Below are 24,782 nucleotides of genomic sequence, written 5' to 3'. Positions count from 1 at the left end.
CAAGAAAATGACTTTTAATTGATCTTACAAAAGTAGGATCATGTACCACTCCAGTCAAGTTTGGAATGGATGTGTCCCTGTTTAAAGAAAGGCATTACCCGCCTTTAGGAGGAAATTTTAAGGGCTTTTCTGGATGTAACTTGTCATAGAATCAGGGTCTGAAGTTGCAATTTCAGGTGCATTATATTTGCAGTCACTGTTCCTTTCTCACAAGAAAGGCATCTGCAATACCATGCTGTAATATGATTGCAGGGACAATTAGAAGTCATCTCCCTAAAATTGCTTCAGATATCAATGAACCAAACTTCAGACAAAACAATATTGGTTTGCATTGGACTTTTCAAATCCCCCTGTTAGGTGCATGCATGTATTGGATCATTTTGTTAAGAAGATTGGAAAATGAAATCTTTTATTAGAATGTAATCCAAACACACCAAGACCTAATATTTAGGAAGTAAAACTCAAAAACATTTGAATGAAAAATAACCAAGTGTAAAGATACAAATCAATGATATGGTGAGATTATGTGAGGTACTATTTACCTGACAAGTATACATATGAGACAAATAAACATTAGGAAAAAGTACTTTATCAAATGCCTTCTATAATGAAATGTTAAAGGGAACACTGTTGATGATCTTAGAATTTTTTTTATCCAGAAAGTTTAGGTTTCCGTTTGTTTCGGTTCATTTATTTATGTTGTCCAAACACAGAGAACACTTTAATATACACAAGGACTATAGAAGAGGCCACATCTTACCTGCAGCTCCAGAGATGGTGGCTCTGGTTTCTCTGGAGTCTGTGGATGCTGACTGTGCCTTTCAATCACCTGGTTCACACTTCAAAACAAAAAGCATGGCACATTCACTTGATAAATAAAATGAATAGAACATATATGAAGGTGAACTTGCAAGTAATATCAGGAAGTACCAACCACTAGCCATTTTGTATGTCTGCTTATCTCTATCTATTCTTTTGCTTTAAAGCCGCCATGTGCTGATGTTGTTTTCAATTATAATTTCTATACAATACTTCTATTCCCATTTTAGTATAATAAAAAGAATACAAAACAGACATTGTCTAAAACTAGAAATGCAGGTGTGAGAAAGCCTGATATTACAGAGCCAAATCTTTGCATGCAGTACCATATTTATCATGGACCAGAGCAAAAGAAGGCTTCTGATGCAACTTCTACATATGGTGGGCACTGAGAGATGCATAATCTCTTTCATCACAAGGCTGTTGAGGAAATACAGTTATCGTGTCCAGATCCCATGATCATCAAATTGCTTGGCTGCTTCCCTATACCCCGATATTGGGCGGGAATACTCTAGTTTGATTTTCTCTAGTGGTGCCAAGAGTTTTGTTTTCAATTAGATGTTGAAATGGATGAAGAGATTATTAACTTCGAAGACGTTTTTTATGAGACCCTTATATTTGCTACATGCTTATGACCATAGCACAGTAGAGCACAGAGAAAGAAAAAACACAAGGAAAAAAAAGGTAAATATTAGGCACCCTTTGAAAGATGGTTAATAGTCCAAGTTATTAAGGCTTGGTAAATATCATTTTTCATGTTATGCAATTAATCAATCAATTTGGCTTTGAGATAGTAAGTTCCTTAGATTACCAATAAGAAAACGTCACTGAAACCACATAAAGTAAGCCTATTCCTCATGGGAACGATTAAGTTTTCCTCTATAGAATAAGAATCACGCAACATAACACTATCCACACAACCTCAAGGATTTTGAAAATGGTCTTCCATTCGTCACATAGTTTGACCCATGATGAATTTCAAAACCAGGAAGACTTAGATCTCTAGAAAGCATGCAAACATATCATATAATCTCAGAATCAGAAACTATAAACTGTAAAACCGCCTAATTGCACAACTACCACCAAAACTATCCTGTTCTTTGCAAAGTTCAAAGTGTTCGAGTCCGGTACGACTTGGCCTTTCTGCGCCGAGTCTGATACCCAATACCATTTTAAATAAAGATTCAGTCTAAAATCAATTAAACTTGGGTAGCCTCGGTACTCGGCCATGTCGTCCGAGTGGAATCGGCCAAGTCGTCCGAGTGGAATCGGCCAAGTCGCCCGAGTTGCCAAATCATTACTCAAAAATTAAATTTTTCCTTCAAAAGAGCACAAGATAACAACCAAAATTGAGAAATATCTGAAAAATCAATGATTATCTTCAAAAGGGAAAATTTCTCAGAACCCATGATTGAAGACACTTGATGAAAAAGATGGTCCTATGAAGGCTTTGAAAAGTTTTTCAATCCAACCCGTGGTTGTCTTTGAGTTGTATAAGAAGGAAAGGTTGAGAGTATTTCATCGCTAACCTGACAACGGATGGACTGCAATGCCTTCGTGTCAGTAGTGCCATTGTGGTGACTGGCGAGAAATATCATGTCCTTCCTCTTCCATTGACAACCGGGTCTCCCATCTCTCTATCTCTTTGCAGCATTGTATGCTGTAGAGGTAGCCCTCTGCCTCTGCCAAGCCGGGGTGCTCCTCTCTCTCTCTCTCTCTCTCTCTCACATGTGGGAAGGTTGAGAGTATTTCATCGCTAACCTCACAATGGATGGACTGCAATGCCTTCGTGTCAGTGGTGCCATTGTGGTGACTGGCGAGAAATATCATATCCTTCCTCTTCCATTGACAACCTGGTCTCCCATCTCTCTATCTCTTTGCTTTATTGTATGCTGTAGAGGTAGCCCTCTGCCTCTGCCTCTGCCAAGCCGGGGTGCTCCTCTCTCTCTCTCTCTCTCTCATGTGGGTTTCACAATTAGGGATTTGAATACATGGACTCTTACGGTTTTAAGTGTTGATAGGTGTGATATATACTGAATATTACTATGTGTTTTAAATGCTAATGAATATTTGTGGTATAAATTCCAACTTTTTCATTTTTTTTTAATTGAATTTTGTAAATGAAGAGTTAGGTTTGTTTTCAATTTTAATATTAAATATTAAACAATTTTAATTTTCATAATATTTTTTATAATTTTTAAATTTTATTTATCTTATTTTACATATCATCCAATATTCAATTGAAATGCTAAGACCGTTGATATATCTCGATCTTCTGAATCAATAATCTCCTCTCACAACTTTGAAAAATCTTACGTTCTATTAATTGAGTTGATCGTGTTATTTTGCACTCATTTGAAGAATAGACTCATGGAAATCATATCAATTTGATGTTGGATGACACATATAGGAGGATGCTCGACTGGTAGTTGATGATATTCCTAAATTCTTACAAAAAAGGCTCTATCTACTCCAGCACATTCATAGGTTGATTATCTTAAGTATTTCAATTTGATGATAAAAACAAGCTACTAAGTAGGCATAGAGTATTACTAGCGGTCATCATAGTTAAGAAAAAGAAAGGCTAAACTATACATGTCATCCAAGAAACAAAAATGTATACAGCCATCTCAATCTACTATAAAATATTGAAATTTAAGAAACCACAAAGAAAATCAGATGTGTGTTATAAGATAAAACTAACAAAAATCACAAAATCATCAATAAAAATGATACGATTCGTCAACACAATTCGAACCCAACATGATTGTTATGAGTTTGGGTTGATTAGAAATGGGTTTTGGTCAAATTCGTGTTGACCTGTATAACTCATCTAATAAATAAATAGTATTTTTATCAACTTATATAATACAAATTTGACCTGAAATGATCCATTTAACAATCTTATTGATTAACCTAATTATATTTTTAAACTATTTAATTCATATTTACCTTATTTTAATTTTGTTTTTAAATAAATATGTTAACTAAATTATAAACATGTTTGATTAAGACATAAATCATATAGATATATATATATATATATATATATATATATATATATATATATATATATATATATATATATATATATATATATATATATATATATATATACGATTATCAAATGAGTTAAATGAATTATACAAATGTGTTATCTATTTAATAATTATATAGCATTTTGGTCTATATTTTTTATACAATTATTATTCATGTTAGGTTTAGATTGACCTATGTAATAGAATGCCTAAGTTTGACATGACATGAATACAATCCACAAACACATACAAATCACCACCCCTAGACTAAGATTATGTTTAGTTCACAAAAAGTATTAAGGAAAGAAAAAATGATAAAGAAAATAATTTTCTCAAATTTCCTTTCACTATAAAAAAATAAGAAAGAAAATCAAATATAATTAAAATTAATTAAAAATTCATATATTTTTAACTATTTAATCTTTATATGATGGAGAAAAATAAGTTAAATGAGTTTGAAAAAGCATATAAAAATAATTTATCGACTTTAAATCTATTTTTTCTTTTTACTCTTCCTCTTCATTTTACTTTTCTTATATTTTACCTCAAAATTTTCAAAACCAAACATAGTGTAATGGTTACTTTTAAAAGAAAATTAAAGAAATTGGTCAATCAAACACATAGATTTCCTTGTTGCATTTTTTTTCCCAGAATTCTCCTCATTACTTGTTGATATAAGATATAACAATAGAAAAATAAATAAACATTTATTATCAATAGAAAATTGGATACAGTTAAAAGATTTTCTCTATAATATTGAGGAGAGGACAGGAAGAAGTAGGTGAAAAACCTTATCCATGAAGTGGCTAAGATCACTAGAACATTTGCTATATGTGCAGTGGCTCCTTTGTTAAGATAACATTCTCCATCAATCAGGTCATTAATTGTTATTAAGGCCAATTCTCAACTTTTCTCCAATTGAACATACATACAAACAATCTAAGTGATTAAAACATACAAGGATAAAAACTATTTCACAATTTTGATATCTTGAATCAATTTCAGAAATGTTCATTAGAATAAGATTCCCTGATTGTTTTTTAAATGAGCTTGAGAAATTATGAATTTCCCTTTTCCCTTTTAGTCTCATTTGACGAGTTAAAATTATGGTTGTACCAATTGTGTAGGCTATAGTTTTAGACCCAACATATTGATACAAAAAAAACAAAGATAAAATAATATATATGCAAAGATACAGAAGATTTTCCAACTATTCTTACATGCATGGATGAAAGTGATAATTCCACTCTATTATATATATATATTATAAAGGATAAAAACTAAACAACAATAATATTAGGTTTGAAACATCCCACGTTTTTCTACTCCGTGAATCTACACCTTGAACCATGAGCTCATTGCTTTATAGTATAATCTTCATAAATCTATTTCCATCTCATAACCTTTTTCCTCTCATAACCTAAAATATTTATATAAACATTTCCAATAACTTTCTAACATTTTCATGCTAATATTTTTCTAGACAAAAAAAAAATTAATAACAACATTTAGTAAATAAGACAAATACAATGGTGCCAACCAAAAAAAAAAAAAAAAGAATAGCCACAAAACAAAAGAGAAAAAAGGGGAAAAAAAAACTTAGTCCATTTGCTAAGTAACAAATCAATCAACAAAATTTATCATAGACAATGAAGTCTCATTTATAAGCTTTCTTGTACTTTCTTGCCTAGAGTAAAAGAGTAGGAAAAAAAATTAGAGTTTGGGAGCTTGGTCCATTGGATCCACACTTTCAAATAATTTGCTTTCTCTCCTTTCAAAATGTCCAGATTAAGCACAAAAATTGTAGTCCTCCATGCCTTCATTTACTTCTTCCCTGCAAAAGTTCTATACCAATTTAAAAGATCAATCTCTCTTACAAGAGAAGGCAACAACTACTTTTTGCCCAACAAAGAGAATACGAGTTTTCATAAGAATCTTGGTTTAGTACATTGAATGAGATTGTGATAAAATGATTTTTCTTCATATTTGCAAAGATAGAACTTATTCTAATTAAGGTCCCTTGTCTTTTTTTTTTTTTTTTACTAATCCAAGGTCACAATCTTCCCCCAAGCTATTTCCTAATTGAAGAACCCTAATTTCATCTGAACCTAAGAATTCCAAACTATTTAATGTGAAAACTCTATTTTGCCTTAAACTCAAAAAAAAAAAAAAAAAAATGAGGCTTTGATTGAGAATTCTACTCTTTGAATCTCTCCCGACTACCTTTTTCTCACTATCCCTTCAAATTGGTCTCCCTTGCAAGACCAAATAAATGCCTTTGATACTTTCCCAACTTTCAATCATGGAATTATTTCAAGCAACAAATTCTTCAACATCTCCACATACCTGAAATCCAGGAATCATTTGAGTTGGTTATGGCATATAGTGAGAAAAAATAAGTACTCAAAGTGGAATCACCACACCACATCTCAAACAAGTTATATTTTTAAAATATTTTACCCATCCTAATTGCTTTCAATAAACCCTACTTCAAACTCATCCCTCACTTTTCATGAATACAAACAGCCAACTTCTTCCTAGACTTTCCTAATAATAACTCATTTCCATATGGGATCTATTTTTGAAGTAAACTACCAGCTCCACTCACTAGGAAGAGTCTTGCTAAGGACAAATATGTTTGATTCTGAATCTATATTCCTTCTTTTCATGCAAGCAATCGACTATTTTATCATGTGAAACTTTTTCTCAAGGGCTCCTCCTTTCCAAAGAAAATCTCTTTGAATTTTCCCAAGTCTCAACTTACTTTTCTTGGAATTTCAAACTATGACATAAACAAATTAGCATGCTAGATAAGAATTTTTGTTTATGCATAGCTAGCCTTTTGCGAAATCTCTCTTGCAGCACAGGAGATTTATCCCTAAACAACTAGGATAAAGTGAAAGAAGGCATCCTCCTTTGATCATGAAAAGACAGCTATAACCCCTTGAATCCTCTATCCATAAAGAATCGAAGGACGTCCCCTTGATACTAGGTCCCTAATCCCCTAGATTATATAAGAGACTTTGAAAGGAATTAGACACCTCCTTAATTTCAACATCCTCTATGAGCCAAAAACCATTCACTCTTGTTCTAGTCATGTAATTGCTTCCTCTATGAACATCAGCCATTTTGGGGAAAAATTTGGTCTTTTTATTCTCCTTCTTCAACCAAACCCTCCAGACTTCTGCCTATGAGAAGTTTTTTTCTTCTTTTTTTTCCAAGCATAGCCAGCTTATTCTTCCACTACCACCCTTCTAGCTTCATCCTCTTAACAAAGTACGTAGCTTACCTCTCCTTTCAATTCAAAAAACATCAATTCCTTCCTAACTGCGACACTACTCTTTGTTCCAAGCTTTTAGGTCCATCTCCAAGGCTTTGAGTTTAGAGGCCAGAATATAGCTAAAAAAACCCCTTGAAGCTTCCAAGCATGTGTTTTAGTGTTATCTCATTGCAGCTCTTCTCTTAGTTGTAGTTTACTTATGAATAATGCATGAAAAAATTGTTCCTCAAAGGTCCTATCCAGCCCTTGTCTATATGTTCTATTAAAAGACTCTTTATACCAGAGTGTGAACTAATTTGTTTGCATGTAAGAGTTTATTGCTGCAGGCTAGGTTTTGGAGATGATTCCATCTGTAAGTTAAAGATCAAAAATGATGGTGGACTTGTGCTACCAGTACAGCCAACTACACTGACTGAAGTAATGTGATCTTTTTGCAGTACATATTCTTCTGATTAACCTAAGGTTACTAAGGTTCAGCATACATACAAAAGACTAGTAGTCACACAAGCCATGTCTCGGCAAAGCACTTATGTAGGAAACAATTCAATTCTTCATTAAGAGGCCCATTAAAAGAAGAAATTGCCGACAACCTTAACCTTTTCTTGATGTAATAAACAAATTTTAGGCATACAACCAAAAAACTCAATTTTCCATTCAAAACTTCAAAAAAATTCAATAAACCCTGCTATGATGTTATAGACAATTTTCACATCCTCAATAACATACAACATTTACAATAAAAAACAAACATCATATTTAGATGGGCTATTACAATTTCCTATAAAAAAATTTGAACAAGAATATCAAAAGAGAGTACAAATTAATTTGTTTGCATGTAAGAGTTTATTGCTGCAGGCTAGGTTTTGGAGATGATTCCATCTATAAGTTAAAGATCAAAAATGATGGTGGACTTGTGCTACCAGTACAGCCAACTACACTGACTGAAGTAATGTGATCTTTTTGCAGTACATATTCTTCTGATTAACCTAAGGTTACTAAGGTTCATCATACATACAAAAGACTAGTAGTGACACAAGCCATGTCTCGGCAAAGCACTTATGTAGGAAACAATTCAATTCTTCATTAAGAGGCCCATTAAAAGAAGAAATTGCCGACAACCTTAACCTTTTCTTGATGTAATAAACAAATTTTAGGCATACAACCAAAAAACTCAATTTTCCATTCAAAACTTCAAAAAAATTCAATAAACCCTGCTATGATGTTATAGACAATTTTCACATCCTCAATAACATACAACATTTACAATAAAAAACAAACATCATATTTAGATGGGCTATTACAATTTCCTATAGAAAATTTGAACAAGAATATCAAAAGAGATAAGTCTCTAACAGCTACAGGTCTTAATGTACACTTGCTATGGAACTAACTATGACTTCCTTGACAATGTCAAAGCATATGTACAAGTAGTTAGTTTGCATGCAATCTTTGCAAGTGTCAGTCTGATACTCTAACAAATGGTAGCAGTAAAGACAAGTCTTAAAAAGTGGTCAACATAAGCAAGCTTGATGTTTTATGAAATAACATTTGTCTGGGGGGCATTTTATGTTGGCAAGTTCATCTGACTTAGTTGGTGTACTTGGCTTGGGATGAAATAGGATCACCAAAAGAGCTAGACCTCCAATCCCCAAGGGAAAAAGGTTATGTCTCCAAGATCAGTCATTGCAAATTTCTGTAGAGAGTTGAGATGCTTGATGAAAACTGGAAGGGCTCAACATTTGATTCACAGTGAACTGGGTGGTATTTGTGGTGTTTGTGGAAGTGCCCATCAAGAACTATAGAAGGGTTAACAACTAAATTGAAGGTTTCTGTAGAATTGAGGCCTGGAGGGATATATATTCATCTGCATCCGGACAAAATATTTTCATCCAAGGATGAGCTAGGGCAAACATCAATGTTATTTTAATACAAAGGAAGGTCTTGAAATTCAAATCATGCATGGAAGACATCATCCAGGAAATACAAGCTGTGAGTTAATCATACAAATGAACAGAAATGCAAAAGGAGTATATAGTATGTTTGATAGAAAAATAGCCTTTGGCTTGCAACCTTTGTCTTGTGGTCTACTGGTGAGGGGGCTAACAAGATGGATAACTTGTCGGTACAAGGTGAAGGATCAACAACAAGAGTGATAGCAGTGAGCCCCGACAGATTACTAATCATTGTTCAGAATGATCATGCATGAGTGTTAAATAGAAGATAGGGTATTTCTACAATCTGACCGAGGTAATTTTAAGGAATGTTAAATAGAAAATATTGTACAATCATAGTTTGAAGTAAACAACCCTCCTGTATGCTTTGTAGGTTTTTGCCTCTGTTTTAATGCAATTATGATTTACTTATCAAAAAAATAGTTTGAAGTAAACAACTGCAAATAATCAGAATATAGTGAGGAAATTCAAGTACCACATAAAACCCTAGCTCATATAAATCATGGTGAGATAGATGTAAATTATAAATAATTAGAACAACTGAAAATATTTTTATCCCCAAGCATAAGCATTTAAATCACATAAATTACATGTAATGCCATCCAAATTTAATCATATTCTTCTACACATAGATCTACACTACATTCAAATATTTAGATGCTTTAGTTAATAGAACTCATAATATTAACATACCAGCCTCTTTGTAATGAAATAAACCCACTATATATGAACTCATTTATGTGCTTGGTCTCACTAAAATAGCATTATACACACTGTTTGCACCAATCAATTATGTGAATATTCAATTTAATTAATTAAATTTTTTGGGTAAGTGAAATAAGAATTAAGCAAAGCATAATTTCTCTCCTTCAATAAGTAATTGAAAATAATAATAAATAAAATCAGATAAATTGGAAATTATGATTAGGAGAAGACGAAATTTTATTTAGAATTAATATAATCCAAATTATAACATCTCATGCGACTCATCAGTTTAAAGAATAAAAGCAGTAGGAGCCATAACATGAAGACATGGAAATTAGCAGACACCTTAAAGCACAGCATGGGCAGTACCCATAGGACAAATGCAAAATGGGATAAGGAATTTCACATGCAATGAAAGAGCAATAGTTCACAGCACCATCATCTTGAAGAGGATTTGCAAAAGATGCTTTCAGCCTTTGTGTTTAAACAACAAAAGCATGTGAAAGCATCTGAATTGTGTCTTCCAGTGGATGAAGCCAAGTGATGTATGAGTAATATTGTTCAATAAAAAGATACGATATTAAAAACAATACAGATCATAAGGGGTGGCCCCCAGGTTCCACAATGAATAAGATTAGCACTTTTAGTAGAAAATTAATAGACCAGAAAAAGCTTCTTAATTATCACCTTTCCTCATGGATTGAATACTTATTCTGTATAAGAATGTTTAGACAAACAATTGTCACAAGTGGCTACTGCATCAACTAATTCACATGCCAAAGTAGTGTTAGAAAGTTAAATTTGATTTAAGAAGTTTCTAAAAGCTAAAATTAGATTTAGATTCTGAAAGTTAAAAGAACATTTTATTTTTAGTGATTGATTTGGTTTTTATATTTAAGTAGTTGAATCTTAAAAGGTTTTTATTTTTATATTCTTATTATTAGGAGTTTTTATTTTGTTAAACGTGAGTATATATAAATAAAAGGTTATGTAACATTTAAACAGAAGTGGTAGAAGGCGGTAAATTTGTAATTCTCCTTTATTTTTTATCTTCCTTTATGTAATTGTTTGTTTTTCTCTTTCAACACTATTACATCAAGAGACTGGTATCAGTCATACAAAAAAGATAGCAAGTGGAATATATCCGTTTCAAGTCCCCAACTCATAAAAAACAATTAAGATAATTAGAGTATCAAGATGAAAGTTTTGTTTGGTTTACAAGATGTATGGGAGGTTGTGGAGAAAAGTTACAAAAAGTCATCAAATGAAACCACTCTATCCCCGAATCAAACTGATTTTTTGAAAAATATAAGAAAGAGAGACAAGAAAGCTCTCACCATCATCTACGAAGCAATGGATAAAGTTACTTCTAAGAAGATTTTAAGTACAAGCATCTCCAAAGAAGCAAGAGAGATATTACAAAATATAGTTGATAAGGTGTGAAAAGTTTGTGCTCAAACTGTTAAAGGAGAACTTAAATGTTTGTACATGAAAGTATCATAATTAATCTCCAATTATTTTTTCTAAAGTATTGACTATTGTAAATTTATTAAAAGGAAAATTATGGTGAAAGTTTAAACGACATTCATGTGATTGAAAAATACCTTAATCTTTAGATTTAAAGTTTGATTATATATATTATTATGGCCATTGAAGAATCTAAAGATTTAGATTCTATGACCATTGATCAACTTATAATATCATTACAAGTCTATGAAGAGAGATTGAAAAAGAAGAACAAAGAAAAATTAGAACAGGTCCTCCAAACAAAACTTATAATAAAAGAGAATGAAGTAAATTTTAATAAAAGAAGTCAAAATAATCATGGACATAGTTGTGGATGTGGTCAAGGCAATAGAGGAAGAGATGGTTTCAATTCATCAAACAATAAAGGAACAAACCAAAACTCATATCACTTAAAAGGGAGTGAAAGATGGCACAACTCAAGACAAATGACACGAGAAGGTATGATAAGTCCTAAATTTAATGTTATAATTGTAAAAAAAAAAAATATGTTCATAACACTTATAAATATAAAAGTGCCACTAACACTAAGAAAGGGCAAGCCAACCATGTTGAAAAGAAAAATCAAGAAGAACCTACTGTATTGTTAGCATATTAAAGAGAAAATGAGAAGAAAAACACATGGTATCTTGACATTAAAGCGAACAATCATATGTGTGGATTCAAAAATAGATTTGTGGAATTTAATGAATCAGAAAGTGACCATGTTACTTTTGGAGATGCATCCAAATTTTCAATAAAAGGTAAAGATAAAATTTTAATTCATTTCAAAATAGAAGATATCAATTTATCTCAAATATTTACCATGTACCTAACAAGAAAAAAAATATATATTAAGTTTATATCAACTCTTAATAAAAGAAGTCAATAAAAGAGCATGAAGAAAATCTTAATAAAAGAAGTCAAAATAATTGTGGACACAATGTGGACATGATAAAGGCAATAGAGGAAGAGATAGTTTCCATTCATCAAACATGAAGGAACAAACCAAAACTCATATTCCTCAAGAGGGAATGGAAAATGATGCAACTCAAAACAAAATGAAAGGCAATAGTATGATAAATCCGAAATTCAATGTTAAAACTATAAAAAATAAGGTCATTATGCTTATGAATATAGAAGTGCCACTAACAATAAGGAAAGGCAAATCAACTATATTGAAAAGAAAAATCAACAAGAAGCTATTGTATTATTGGCATATAAAAGAGAAAGTGAGGAGAAAAACACATGATATCTTGACATCAAAGCAAACAATCATAAGTGTGGATTCAAAAATATGTTTGTGGAACTTAATGAATAAGAAATTTGCCATGTTTATTTTGGAGATGCATCCAAAATTTTGGTAAACGCTAAAGATAAAATCTTAATTCATTTGAAACATAAAAAACATTAATTTATCTCAAATGTTTACCATGTGCCCAACATGAAAAATAATATATTAAGTTTAGGTCAACTCTTAAAAAAATGAATATAATATTCATGTGAAAAATCAAAGTCTCTCAATAAGAAATTAGCATGCCAATTTAATTATTAATGTGTCTATGATAAAAAATAAAATATTTTTAATAACATTCAAAATGATGTAAAATATCTAAAATCCTATGTCAATGATTCTTCTAGAATTTTTTTTTCATCAATAAGCAAAAGAATTGTATTATGAAGAGGCGCTAAAATAACGACCCATAGAATTACAGTATAGAGACACTCACTCCCTTACAATTGGACCCAAAACAATAAGGAAAAACAAAAAACCTTCTCCCTCATCGCAAACCCACTCAATCTACAAAATCTATTAAGGTCGAAGGACCATCTTTTATCCACAATTTGGTCTCCGAACAAAGTAAATACACAAAAGAAGCTTTCAACCTTTGGAGGGACAGAACGCTATCTTCAAAAGCAATTTTATTCCTTGCCAAAACAATAAGGAAAAACAAAAAACCTTCTCCCTCATCGCAAACCCACTCAATCTACAAAATCTATTAAGGTCGAAGGACCATCTTTTATCCACAATTTGGTCTCCGAACAAAGTAAATACACAAAAGAAGCTTTCAACCTTTGGAGGGACAGAACGCTATCTTCAAAAGCAATTTTATTCCTTGCCTTCCAAATGACACAAAACAAGCATAACGGTCCCACTTGCCACACCTCCCTCATCTTCTTACCCACAAAAGAGCCCTTCCACCCTAAAAAGATTTCCTTTACTGAAAAAGGAAACACCCAAGACACTCCAAAGAAAGAAAGGAGTAATATCCACACTTCCCTTGTTTTCTCACAATGAAGAAGGAGGTGATCAATCGACTCCTCAAACATTTGGCACAGAAAGCATATATTAGCCAAAGCCCAACCCCTCTTTTGCAAACAGTCCAAGGTTAGAACTCTTCCCCACGAAGCCTCCCAAGCAAAGAAACTTAATTTGGGTTGCACACAAGAGTTCCAAATAATCTTCGAAGGGAAAGAAACAAGAGAAACCGGCTGCAAGGCCATATACAAAGACTTTATCAAAAAAACCCCATCCTTTGAATCCATCCACCTCACCCTATCCTCCTCATCCACACTAACCTTCTTCCTATCCAAGCAACAAAAAACCTTTCCACCTCTTCCAACTCTCAATCATTGAAAGGTCTATTGAAACAAGGACTGCAACTTCCCCCCCCCTCTTTCCCCCGCAGCTGTCCAAACTTCATTTACCCAAGCCTCTTTGGAAATTGCTAGAACAAATAAATAAGGGAAAGTCTTGCACAAAGGGGTAGTTCCACAACACTTGTCTTTCCAAAACCTCACCTTCTTTCCATCACCCACCACAAAATCAAAAGAAGGGGTCACCAGATGTCCCAACTTGCTTATTGCTTTCCACAACCCGACTCCATAGGCCTCCCTAGCCTTACAAGAGCTTCATCATCCTCTTTCCTCCCCCTATTTCCTTCTAATCAATTAGTTCCAAAGGGCCTTTCTTTCAATTGCAAAGCTCCAAACCCACTTTCCAAGGAGAGCCCTATTGAAAGTCCCAAGACTCTTAACCCCCAGCTCTCCTTTTCTTTTTTCTACACAAACAATTGGTCACCTTACTAAGTGCGGTTTTTGCTCAAGAGCCCCACCACCCCACAAAAAATCCCTTTGAATCTGCTCCAATCTCATTCTAACCACCCTAGGCAGCTAGAAAATGGACATGAAATAGATCAGTAAATTGGACAAAGTACTTCGAATTAAGGTAATCCTCCCCCCCTTTGAAATGTATTGACGTTTCCACATAGCCAATCTCTTGAGGAATCTTTCTTCTATTCCATTCCAAGCGGCAACAGATTTAAAAGGAGCACCCAATGGCATTCCTAAGTAAGTAGAAGGCAATCTTTCCACCTTATAACCGAACTCTTCAGCCAGCTCTTCCACATTCTCAACTCTACCAACTGGAATCAACTCACTTTTTTCCAAATTCGCTCTTAACCCTGAAATTGTCTCAAACCACATTAACAGCTAGCACAAATATGTCAAATGCTCCTCCTTTGCCTCACAAAAAATCAACATATAGTCAGCAAACAACAAATGAGAGACCTGGACCCCTTCACCCTTTTTTCCCGGAACCGAGCAAGGCGATAAAAAACCTCCAAAAACTACTCTCTTCAGCAAATAGCTGAAAGCCTCCATCACAATAACAAACAAGTAAGGCGAAAGGGGGTCCCCTTGCCTTAAACCCCTTGAGCTCTGAAAAAGTCCAGTAGGGCTTCCATTCACCATAACAGAGAATCTAGCAGTGGATAAACACCACTTTATCCATCTACGCCACTTTTCCCCAAACCCCATATTCTCTAACACTGCTAAAAGAAAATAGCAGTCCACGTGATCATGGGCTTTCTCAATGTCCAATTTGCAGAGAATCGCCCCTCTATTACTTTTCAAAATGGAGTCTATTGCTTCATTAGCAATCAGCACTGCATTTATAATCTGCCACCCCTCCACAAATGCATTTTGAGACGTTGAGATCACCTTAGCTAACACTCCCTTCAACTTGTTAGCCAACACCTTAGTTAACTACTTGCACAACCCTCCCACCAAGCTAATTGGCCTAAAATCCTTCAAGTCCTCAACCCCCCTTTCTTAGGAATCAACACTAGAAAGGTTGCATTCAGACTTCTTACAAATCTACCAGACTCATGGAACTGTTTGAAGAAGTTCATCACCTCCACCTTTACAAAATCCCAAGAAAACTGCCAGAACGCCATTAAGAAACTGTCAGGGCCCTAGCTCTTTCTCTTAGCAGAAACCTGACAGCGCACCAAAGACCTCCTCCGAGAAAGGTTTCTCTAACTCTTCCACATCCAGCTCTTCCAACCTTTCAAAAATCAAACAGTCTATATTGGGCTTTCAACCACCAGGATCTGCCAACAGACCTTGGAAAGCTCTGCTCACTTCCTCTTTAATTTCACTTTCCTCAATGAGCGACCTCCCATTCAATTTTACTCTAGCCGACCAATTCCTTTTTCTATGAGCATTAGTCATCTGATGAAAAAACCTTGTATTTTTATCCCCCTCCTTCAGCCAAATTTCTCTAGACTTTTGCCTCCACGACGCTTCTTCTAAAAGGACCCACTTTTTATAAGTCTCTCTTGTGTCCTTCCTAGCTTCCTCTTCTTCCATAGACAGTGAGCGAACACTCTTTTCCTTGTCCCAAAAATCCACCAAATTCCAAGCAGTCTGCTTCTTAGATTCAACCTTACCAAAAACCTCTTTATTCCATCTTCTCATAATCGGTTTTAAGACCTTCAATTTTTCAATCAAAAAGAAGTTGGCTGACCCGCTAACCCGAATCCCCTTCCACCACTTCCTCAACACCTCTTTAAAGCCCTCCTCCTTTAGCCACATATTTTCAAATCTAAAAGGCATGGACCCTCTCCTCATCCCTCCCCCATCAAGAAGAATCAGAAAGTGATCAGAAACTGGCCTAGCCAGAACAACTTGAATGGCCCCCTGAAAGTGAACTTCCCAATCTTTAGAAATGAGAAACCAATCAATTCTCGACTTTAACCGATTATTAAAACCTCCACTCCAAGTGAACAACCCCCCTGAAGAGGTAAGTCCCTTAGTTCTTAGTCCTCAACCACCTCTGAGAATCTCCTGCTATGCACCACAGCTCATTCCACAAACCTTTAATGGCCCCTAGCTCACTCAAAAAATATTCTCTCTCCAACTTCACAGTGGGTCCATACACTCCTGTGAAAATCCAGAAAAAACCATCCTTACAATTCTTGAAGCAACAAGAGACTGAATATTTGCTCACCTCCATCTCCACCATCTGTAACACCCTATTATCCCAGAACACCACCACCACCCTTGTCGCACCCCTTGAATTCATAGCCCCCCACTCCAAACATCTTCCTACCCCAAGACTTCTCACAATCCCACTAGTCATCTCCTGAATTTTTGTTTCCTGTAGGCACACTAAATCCACCTTCTGAGTTTTAATAACATCCTTTATCAATTTTCTCTTGTTTCTATCTTTTGCCCTCCTTACATTCCACAAAAGGATTCGAAGCCTCATCTAACATTCTCTAAATATGTTCTAACTGTTACAAGAAGTTTTATTGAGGATGCTTAGGGGAGGAAGAAGTCGGTTTGAGGTGGAGTCCAAATTGTTTGAGATTGTGGTTGAGGATTCGGGTGGAAAGCTGAAATGATGTATATGGGAGAGAAGCAGGGGTTTTGTTTCTTGGATTAGATTTAGGGAGGCTAGTCTTCATTGTCTTTTGGAAGGCGTTGAAACTTGTTGTAGAGAGGTTGATGATCAAAGATGGGTTATTGAATGGATGGAGGGAAATAGAAAGTTTAGAATGGAGCAACGGCTGAACAAGGCAAGGAGGTTCATCCTATGCTCTATTCAAGATATAGAAGCTAAAAGATATAGCATTATTTTCCCTGAAGGGAAGGGTCAGGCCAGTGGCTGGAACTCTTTGGCCGTGAGGTTGAGAGGTCTTGGAGTGATCCCGTCAAAAGGTTTAAAGTTCACCAATGTGCCATAGGCTCCGTTGAAGCCGAAGGGAGTCCTGAAGGTTCAGTGGAAGGAAAAGGGGGTGGAAATGATGTCTTTTACAGATGCTGTTAAGTCAACCCCGAGAAGGGCAGGTGAGTCAGTGTGGTTAGAGGTAGGGGAAAAAGAGGTGTGTGGAAAACTAGAGCAATTGAGACATTGCCTGATAGGCAGGTGGGGTTCTATCTCAATTCCATTACCTGAGTTGGATTACGTTAGGAGCTGGACCTGTTAGAATTGGGAGGTTAAGGGGAAGATGACGATTGCTGTGTTAGGCAGGGGTATTATGATGTTTGATTTTGAGTTGGCTCAAGAGGCTGAGCGTGTTTTGGCCAGAGGCAAAAGAAGTATTAAGGAAAATTGTCTTATCTTGGACATATGGAACCCAGAGGTGGGGTGTTCCTGCAAGATCTCCAATGCCGTAGAGGCATGGGTAAGGGTGGTCGGGCTCCTACTCCATTTCTAGAGTCTTGAGGTGTTCAAAAGAATTGGAGATGGGTGCGGAGGATTTATAGTAGTGGATGAAGAAACCAAATCCATGTCTGAGTTACAATGGGCTAGGATTTTGGTGAAGCGTGCAGATTGGGAGGTCCCTAACTCTATTCATATAGTTTTGGGGTCGGGCTGCTTTTCTCTCCAACTGTGGTGGGAATCTACACCTTGGTTCTCGCAGGTGGTGTCAACGGGAAGCTCCTCCGGGAAGGGCGGGCTAAGGGTAGGCAAAGAAGTTGTTGGGTCTCATCGGGTGGCTTGCTGCGAGAGTCAAAGGAAGAGGGTGGAGCAGTTGAGGTTGTAGGCGGAGGTACAAGACGTGGCACTCGTTGGAGGAAAACCACCCATGCTTTCTGGTGAGGCCTCTGCAGAAGAAACTGTTGAGAGAAGATCGGCTGGTGGTCCAGCTGACCTAGTGGGAGGGGGTAGGGAGTCCTCTCCCATCAGTCTGGACGAATTTGAATGTGGGCTGGCAGGTCATTGCAGTGGACCTAGCTGTGGGGAGGCCCAAGGCCCTTGTCTTGCAAGCCGGGTGGTTTTGGGCTGGGATCCAAGGCCCAGTCACCTAAAAGGCCCCTTAAGTATCAGAGAGGGGGTGACGGGTGAGGCCTGTGGGCCTGTTCGAGCTGTCGCAATGGGAGAAGGGGCCTTTTATGGGAACGAGTCCCCAATCTCTCCTTCTAGGGCTCGTGTTATGCAGTCGCCATCCAAAATCAGGGGTGCAAGTCGAGGTGTAAGCGGAGAAGCTGACCCCCTTGTCAGGCTGCTGAGAGACTCGACGATGCTATATTCCTCACAATTGATGGTTCGGGGACACTTGACTGACGAAGCGCTTTACGTAGAGGCATCCAGGTATGTCGATCTTTGTTTTATTCCATTGGGGGGTCGGAATCTCTCTTCTTCTTCTCCTTCTTCTTTCGGACGGGTTACATTGAATGAGGGGTCTTTCGGAGGTTCGGCTTCCGTGGTTAATGAAGAGGAGCAGACTCCGTTGAGCATCATTCTGGCTGACGGTAGCAATAGGGTGCTAGCCTCTAAGGGAGAGAAGCCAGTGGCTGGAGAAGGGGCGGGAGGGGAGTTTGAGGGGTTGCTTCAGGACCTGGATGGATGTCGTTGGGACGACAGTTGCCTGGCGAGGTTTAGTAAATTTTTGGGCTTCTCTACGGAAGGTTTTGAAGGCGAAATCCTGAATTTGCTCCTAAGGACTAAGAGAAAAGAGAGCAAAATCTAAAGAAGGGCTCGTCAGGGACCACTAAGTTTGACCGGGAGTTGAAAAAACTTGAGTGGTTTATTAATTATAATGGGGCAAGAAAGAAGAATTCTCTAGTTAGAGAAGGTGGAGTTAGAATCTCGACAGTTAGATGAAGCTAAAGATTCTATCCTGGAATGTCAGAGGGGCTAATGACAAAAATAAAAGGAAGGTAATCAAGGCCCTAATCAGGTCGCAAAAAGTGGATGTGGTGTGCTTGCAGGAGACCAAAATTTAAGAAATGTCCCAAGGGGTTATTCACAATCTTGGTGTGGGAAGATTCTTAGGTTGGGGAGCTGTGAATGCAAGGGGGGCAGCTGGAGGGGTGGTGGTCTTCTGGGATAAGAGTGTTGGAGTTAGTAGGCCTGGAAGTAGGAATTTTCTCAATCTCGTGTCGGTTCAAGAACTGCGAGGATGGGTTTATGTGGTTCTTTACGGGGGTCTACGGACCTACTTTGAAAAGATATAGAGAACTTTTTTGGGAAGAGCTAAGTGCCATTCAAGGACTGTGGTCTGATCCTTGGTGCATCGGTGGGGACTTCAATGTTATTAGATTTGCCAGTGAACGTAGTAAAGAATGAAGATTGTCTGGTTCCATAAGAAGGTTTTCGGAGGTGTTAGATGAGTTGGCTTTAAGAGATTTGCCTCTTTAGGGGGGTCCTTATACGTGGAGTGGAGGGCTGAATGGCCAATCCAGGTCAAGATTGGATCGCTTCCTGATTTCGGAGGAATGGGAAAATCATTTTAGTGGGGTGTCTCAGTGCACACTCCCAAGGCCTGTGTCTGACCACTTCCCAATTCTGTTAGATGGGGGTGGGGTGAGGAGAGGTCCAATTCCTTTTTGTTTTGAGAATATGTGGTTGAAGGAGGAGGGCTTTAAGGAGCTTCTTAAGGGTTGGTGGCAAGGTTTTAATTATAGTGGGTCTTATAGCTTTGTCCTCTCAGAAAAACTAAAGGCCTTAAAAGTTAAGCTGAAGAATTGGAATAAGGAAGTCTTTGGTAAAGTGGGGGTGAACTTGAGGATGGCTTTGGACAAAGTTTCTTTGTGGGATGATCAAGAGAGGCAGATAACTCTAAATGAGTAGGAGTTAGAGGCTAGAAAGGAGGCCAGGGAGGACTTTAAAAAGTGGGCGATTATGGAGGAAATCTCGTGGAGGCAGAAATCAAGAGAAACATGGTTGAAGGAAGGTGATAAGAACACGGGATTCTTTCATAAGATGGCAAATTCTAACAGTAGAAGGAATTGTTTGAAAAAGATTAAAGTTAATGGTAACTGGCTTTCAGAAGATCAAGAAATTCAAAGGGGAGTGGTGAGGGCCTATTAGGAACTGTTATCGGATCCTGGTGGCTGGCACCCGAGTATGAGTAGTATGGAGTTTGATAGAATTGGGAGTGAGGAGGCTACCAGGCTGGAGGAGATGTTCTCCATGGAAGAGGTGTATCTGGTCCTCTCAGAGCTGAATGGGGACAAGGCTCCTGGCCGGGATGGATTCCCCATTACCTTCTGGCAGTTTTGTTGGGAATTTGTTAAAGACGAAATAATGGGCTTCTTTAAGGATTTTTTTGAGAGGGGAAAATTTGTTAGAAGTTTGAACTCCACGTTCCTGGTTTTAGTCCCTAAGAAAGGCGGGGCTGATGATTTATGCGATTATAGACCCATCAGCTTAGTGGGTGGTCTGTACAAGATTCTCGCCAAGGTCCTAGCTAATAGGTTGAAGAAGGTAGTGAGTAAAGTGGTGTCTCCTACCCAAAATGCCTTTGTTGAAGGAAGACAAATCCTTGATGCTGCGTTAATTGCTAATGAGGCCATAGACTCGCTGCTGAAAGGGGATGAAGCTGGTGTGTTATGCAAATTGGACCTAGAGAAGGCTTACGATCATATGAACTGAGATTTTTTGTTGACAGTGATGCAAAAAATGGGTTTTGGGGAGAAATGGGCTGGTTGGATCAGGTGGTGCATCTCCACTGCCTCTTTCTCAATTTTGATTAACGGATCGCCTGCCAGTTTTTTCCAGAGCACTTGAGGGTTAACGCAAGGGGACCCCATTTCCCCTTACTTGTTTGTTTTAGGTATGGAGGCCTTAAGCTGCCTCATTAACAGAGCAGTTAGGGGGGGGCTTCCTGATCGGCTGCAGGTTAAGGGGCAGGGGTGGCAGTGGGATTCAAGTGTCTCACCTGTTGTTCACGGATGATACGTTGGTTTTTTGTGAGGACTCCCAAGATCAAATGGCTATTCTAAGCTGGCTTTTAATTTGGTTTGAAGTCATCTCTGGTCTGAGCATCAATTTGAACAAGAGTGAAATTCTACCAGTGGGAAGAGTTGAGAATGCTGAGGTTTTGGCTTCTGAACTGGGATGCAAAGTGGGTTCTCTCCCCTCCACTTATTTGGGGCTGCCTCTAGGTGCTCCTCATAAATCGGTTGCTGTATGGGATGGTGTGGAAGAAAGGATGAGGAAGAGACTCGCTTTATGGAAGAGGCAATTCATTTCCAAGGGGGGGAGAATCACTCTCATTCGAAGCACTTTGGCTAGCATGCCGATCTATCTTATGTCCTTGATGCGTATGCCAAGAGTTGTTAGATTGAGGCTTGAGAAAATCCAAAGGGACTTCCTTTGGGGTGGGGGTGCGTTGGAGAAGAGGCCTCATCTTGTAAAGTGGGATGTGGTTCATTCTCATAAAATGAAGGGTGGTTTGGGGATTAGAAATTTTTCTATCCTCAATAGAGCCCTGTTGTGTAAATGAAGCTGGCGTTTTGCAGCTGAAAGAGAGTCTTTTTGGAAGCTTATTATCAGTAGGAAGTACGAGAAAGAAGGAGGAGGGTGGATCTCTCGTGAGGTTAGGGAGGGTTATGGGGTGGGGTTTTGGAAGGAAATTAGAAAGGAAGGCGTTCTGATGTTTAAAAACGTTTTCTTCACTGTAAGGGATGGTAGAAAGGTGAAATTTTGGAAAGACATTTGGTGTGGAAACATTCCCCTTTGTGAGGCTTTTCCTTCTTTGTTTGCCTTTGCGGTCTCTCAAGATGCGTGGGTAGCGGATTGCTGGGACTCTATGGGGGATGCGGGGGGATGGTATCCTTATTTCTCTAGACCCTTTAATGATTGGGAGATGGAGGCGGTGGTGAGTCTCCTTTCGTCCCTTCAAGGAAAGAGGCTTTTTGTTGGGATGGAGGATAGAGTGTTGTGGAATGCTTCTAAGAATGGGATTTTCTCTGTAAAATCCCTTTACAATACTCTTGATTCTAGTGGTGCAGTCCCGTTTCCTTGGAGAATCATTTGGAGCCCTTGTGTGCCTACAAAGGTGGGTTTTTTTTGCTTGGGAAGCTTCTTGGGGGAAGGTTCTAACCCAAGATCAACTCAAAAGGAGGGGCTGGATTTTAGCAAACAGGTGCTTCTTGTGTTGTGATGAAGAGGAGACAATAAACCACATCCTTATTCACTACCCCAAGGCGAGGGTGTTGTGGAATCTTGTGTTTTCGTTGTTTGGTGTTAATTAGGTCCTTCCGCTTACGGTTAGAGACACTCTCCTTGGTTGGTCCGCTTCCTTTGTGGACAAGAAGCGAGGAAAGACTTGGCGGACAGCTCCTCTCTATTTATTTTGGACGGTTTGGAAAGAAAGAAATAGGATAGTTTTTTATAATGAGGCTTTGTCGATCCAAAGATTGAAAAACTCCTTCGCTTGTAACCTTTTCTCTTGGTCTAAGTCTTGTTTAGATGGAGAACCCCGTTCCTTAATTAACTTTGTTGATTGGTTGGGTTCTAATTGAGGGTTGGTGAGTGTTTTTTTCTTGTGTTTTTGTTGAGGGGTTTCTCGTGTATACTCCCTGTATGCTTCGGGTTGCCTTCTTGTTCCCTTCTTTTAATAAATTTTCTGTGTTTTATCTATAAAAAAAAAAAAAACATTCTTCGAATGACCCTGATCCCCTTCTGACCCACCGTAATTTATCGACCATTCAAGTTTCTTCATCTCTCAATCAAATCTAGGGGATTTCTATCATTTCTTCTTTTTTCTGCTTATCCTCTCAAATCAGTCTCTTCTTTCCCTCATTCTATTAAAAAGCTTTAGAATCTCACCTTCAAATCCCTCAGTGGGCATTCTCAAACAATGACAAAAATTTGTCAAATAACTATACCTCCACATCCCCTCCCTCTTCCTCAACCCGTCCATCCCTCCCCTCCCTTATCGGGAAAGACCCATCATCGCCCTTCTCAAAAACCCTTTCTTTTGCCAACTACACACTCAGAGGATTTACAAAAAGCTCCCTTTCATTTTTCTTCAAAATGACAACAGCATCATGGCCCTCCTCTATCGTGATCAAAGCCCCCTCCACCCCAGAGAAAGGAGAAGAAGAAGAGTCTTGTCCCCAAACACAAACAAAAGAAGGCGAAAAGGAGTACCTAGAAGCTTCCCCCATAAGGCACGCGTCTGTTGGAGAAAAACTACCTGAAACCCCTTCTGTCTCTTCAGAGCTCATTCTGTTGACCAAAAATTCTTCTACAAACCACTCCTTAGAAAACATTCGAAAAATCGAAGCCCTACCCTTTTTTAAAGTCTCGTCCAAGAAAGCCCGATCTGGATTCGAAACCTGCTCCTCTCCTTTAATGGACTGCCCCGCTTCCCAAAACGACTTGGGCCCTCTCCTCTCATTTTCCTTTAAAACACAGCCTAACCCATAACTTAAAAGGTTTGTAGGGCCTTCACAAAACAGGTATGTATTCCCTTGGGCCCGAACTGGATACAAAACTCGCTCCACTCCTTTACTGGACAATCCCGCCTCCCAAAACGACTTGGGCCCGCTCCTCTCATTTTCTTTTAAAGCACAACCCATTCTAGAACTTAAAAGGTTTGTAGGGCCTTCATGAAACAGGCCTGTATTCCCTTAGGCCTGAGCATCCACACAAACAGGCTTGAATCCATTAAACGCAGCTGACCCCCCTTTCTCACTTAAGCCCACCCCTTCACTCCCCTTCTCTCAATTTCCCTTCCCAAAACCTGAAAAATTGTCAACGAAAACTGTGGTCCCATCTCCATCACCTTTCTCTTTCCCCCTATTCTTTCTGACTGAACCTGCCCCATCAATCTCTACTACACACCAAATATCCTTCCCCATACCACCGTTGCTCCCCGCGTGTGAGCCCACATCCTACTCTTCCCTAACCTTTCCCCCCTCTCTCCCTTTCAACTTATTCATTGGCACCACTGCAGAAATCCACGACGACACCTCCCACGACAACTGGACTACATAATAATAAGAATCACCACTAAATGCAAAGTCCCCATAAAATCTTTCCCCCCGTCTTCACCAAAATTCTAGCCCATTGGAGCTGAGAAAACCTTTTTGTTTCTTCATCCACCTCAAGAAAACCTCCATAGCAGCCACTAATTTTTTTAAACACTTCTTCACTCCAACATGAAGCGAGAAACCCACCACCTTCACCCACACTTCTTTTATTGAACTTCCTAATCACAAGCATCCCGCCTCCTCACTCCATCTCTCTAAGTGCAACAATTTATCCTTATAACGGTGTGTCCCCCTCTTTAACACTCTCTCTGCCTCCTCCTCATCTTCAAACTCCAGCAAAAAGAAAGCTCCTCCCAGCTTCAAAACTTTCATGCCTTTCTTAAGATTCTAGAAGCGCTCCCCCCATTTCCTAAAAGAGGCCATCTCCCACTCCACCACCGACCCAAAACCCCATCTACCAACTAA

General features: G+C 37.9%; 1 non-coding gene across 1 annotated transcript in view; it reads right to left on the bottom strand.

Moving 5' to 3' along the window:
- The window catches only part of LOC100252160 (MADS-box protein AGL24), a 38,048-nt gene that overhangs the window by 6,333 nt on the left and 6,933 nt on the right, over positions 1-24,782 (bottom strand). The window contains exon 3 of the transcript XR_009465417.1: positions 761-839. This is a non-coding gene — a transcript (MADS-box protein AGL24). The remainder of the gene's footprint in view (positions 1-760; positions 840-24,782) is intronic.

This window comes from Vitis vinifera, chromosome 3, assembly GCF_030704535.1.
Source record: "Vitis vinifera cultivar Pinot Noir 40024 chromosome 3, ASM3070453v1".
Classification (NCBI taxonomy): Eukaryota; Viridiplantae; Streptophyta; class Magnoliopsida; order Vitales; family Vitaceae; genus Vitis; species Vitis vinifera.
Note: the sequence above shows the minus strand (reverse complement) of the source record. Positions and strands in the feature narration are given on the sequence as shown.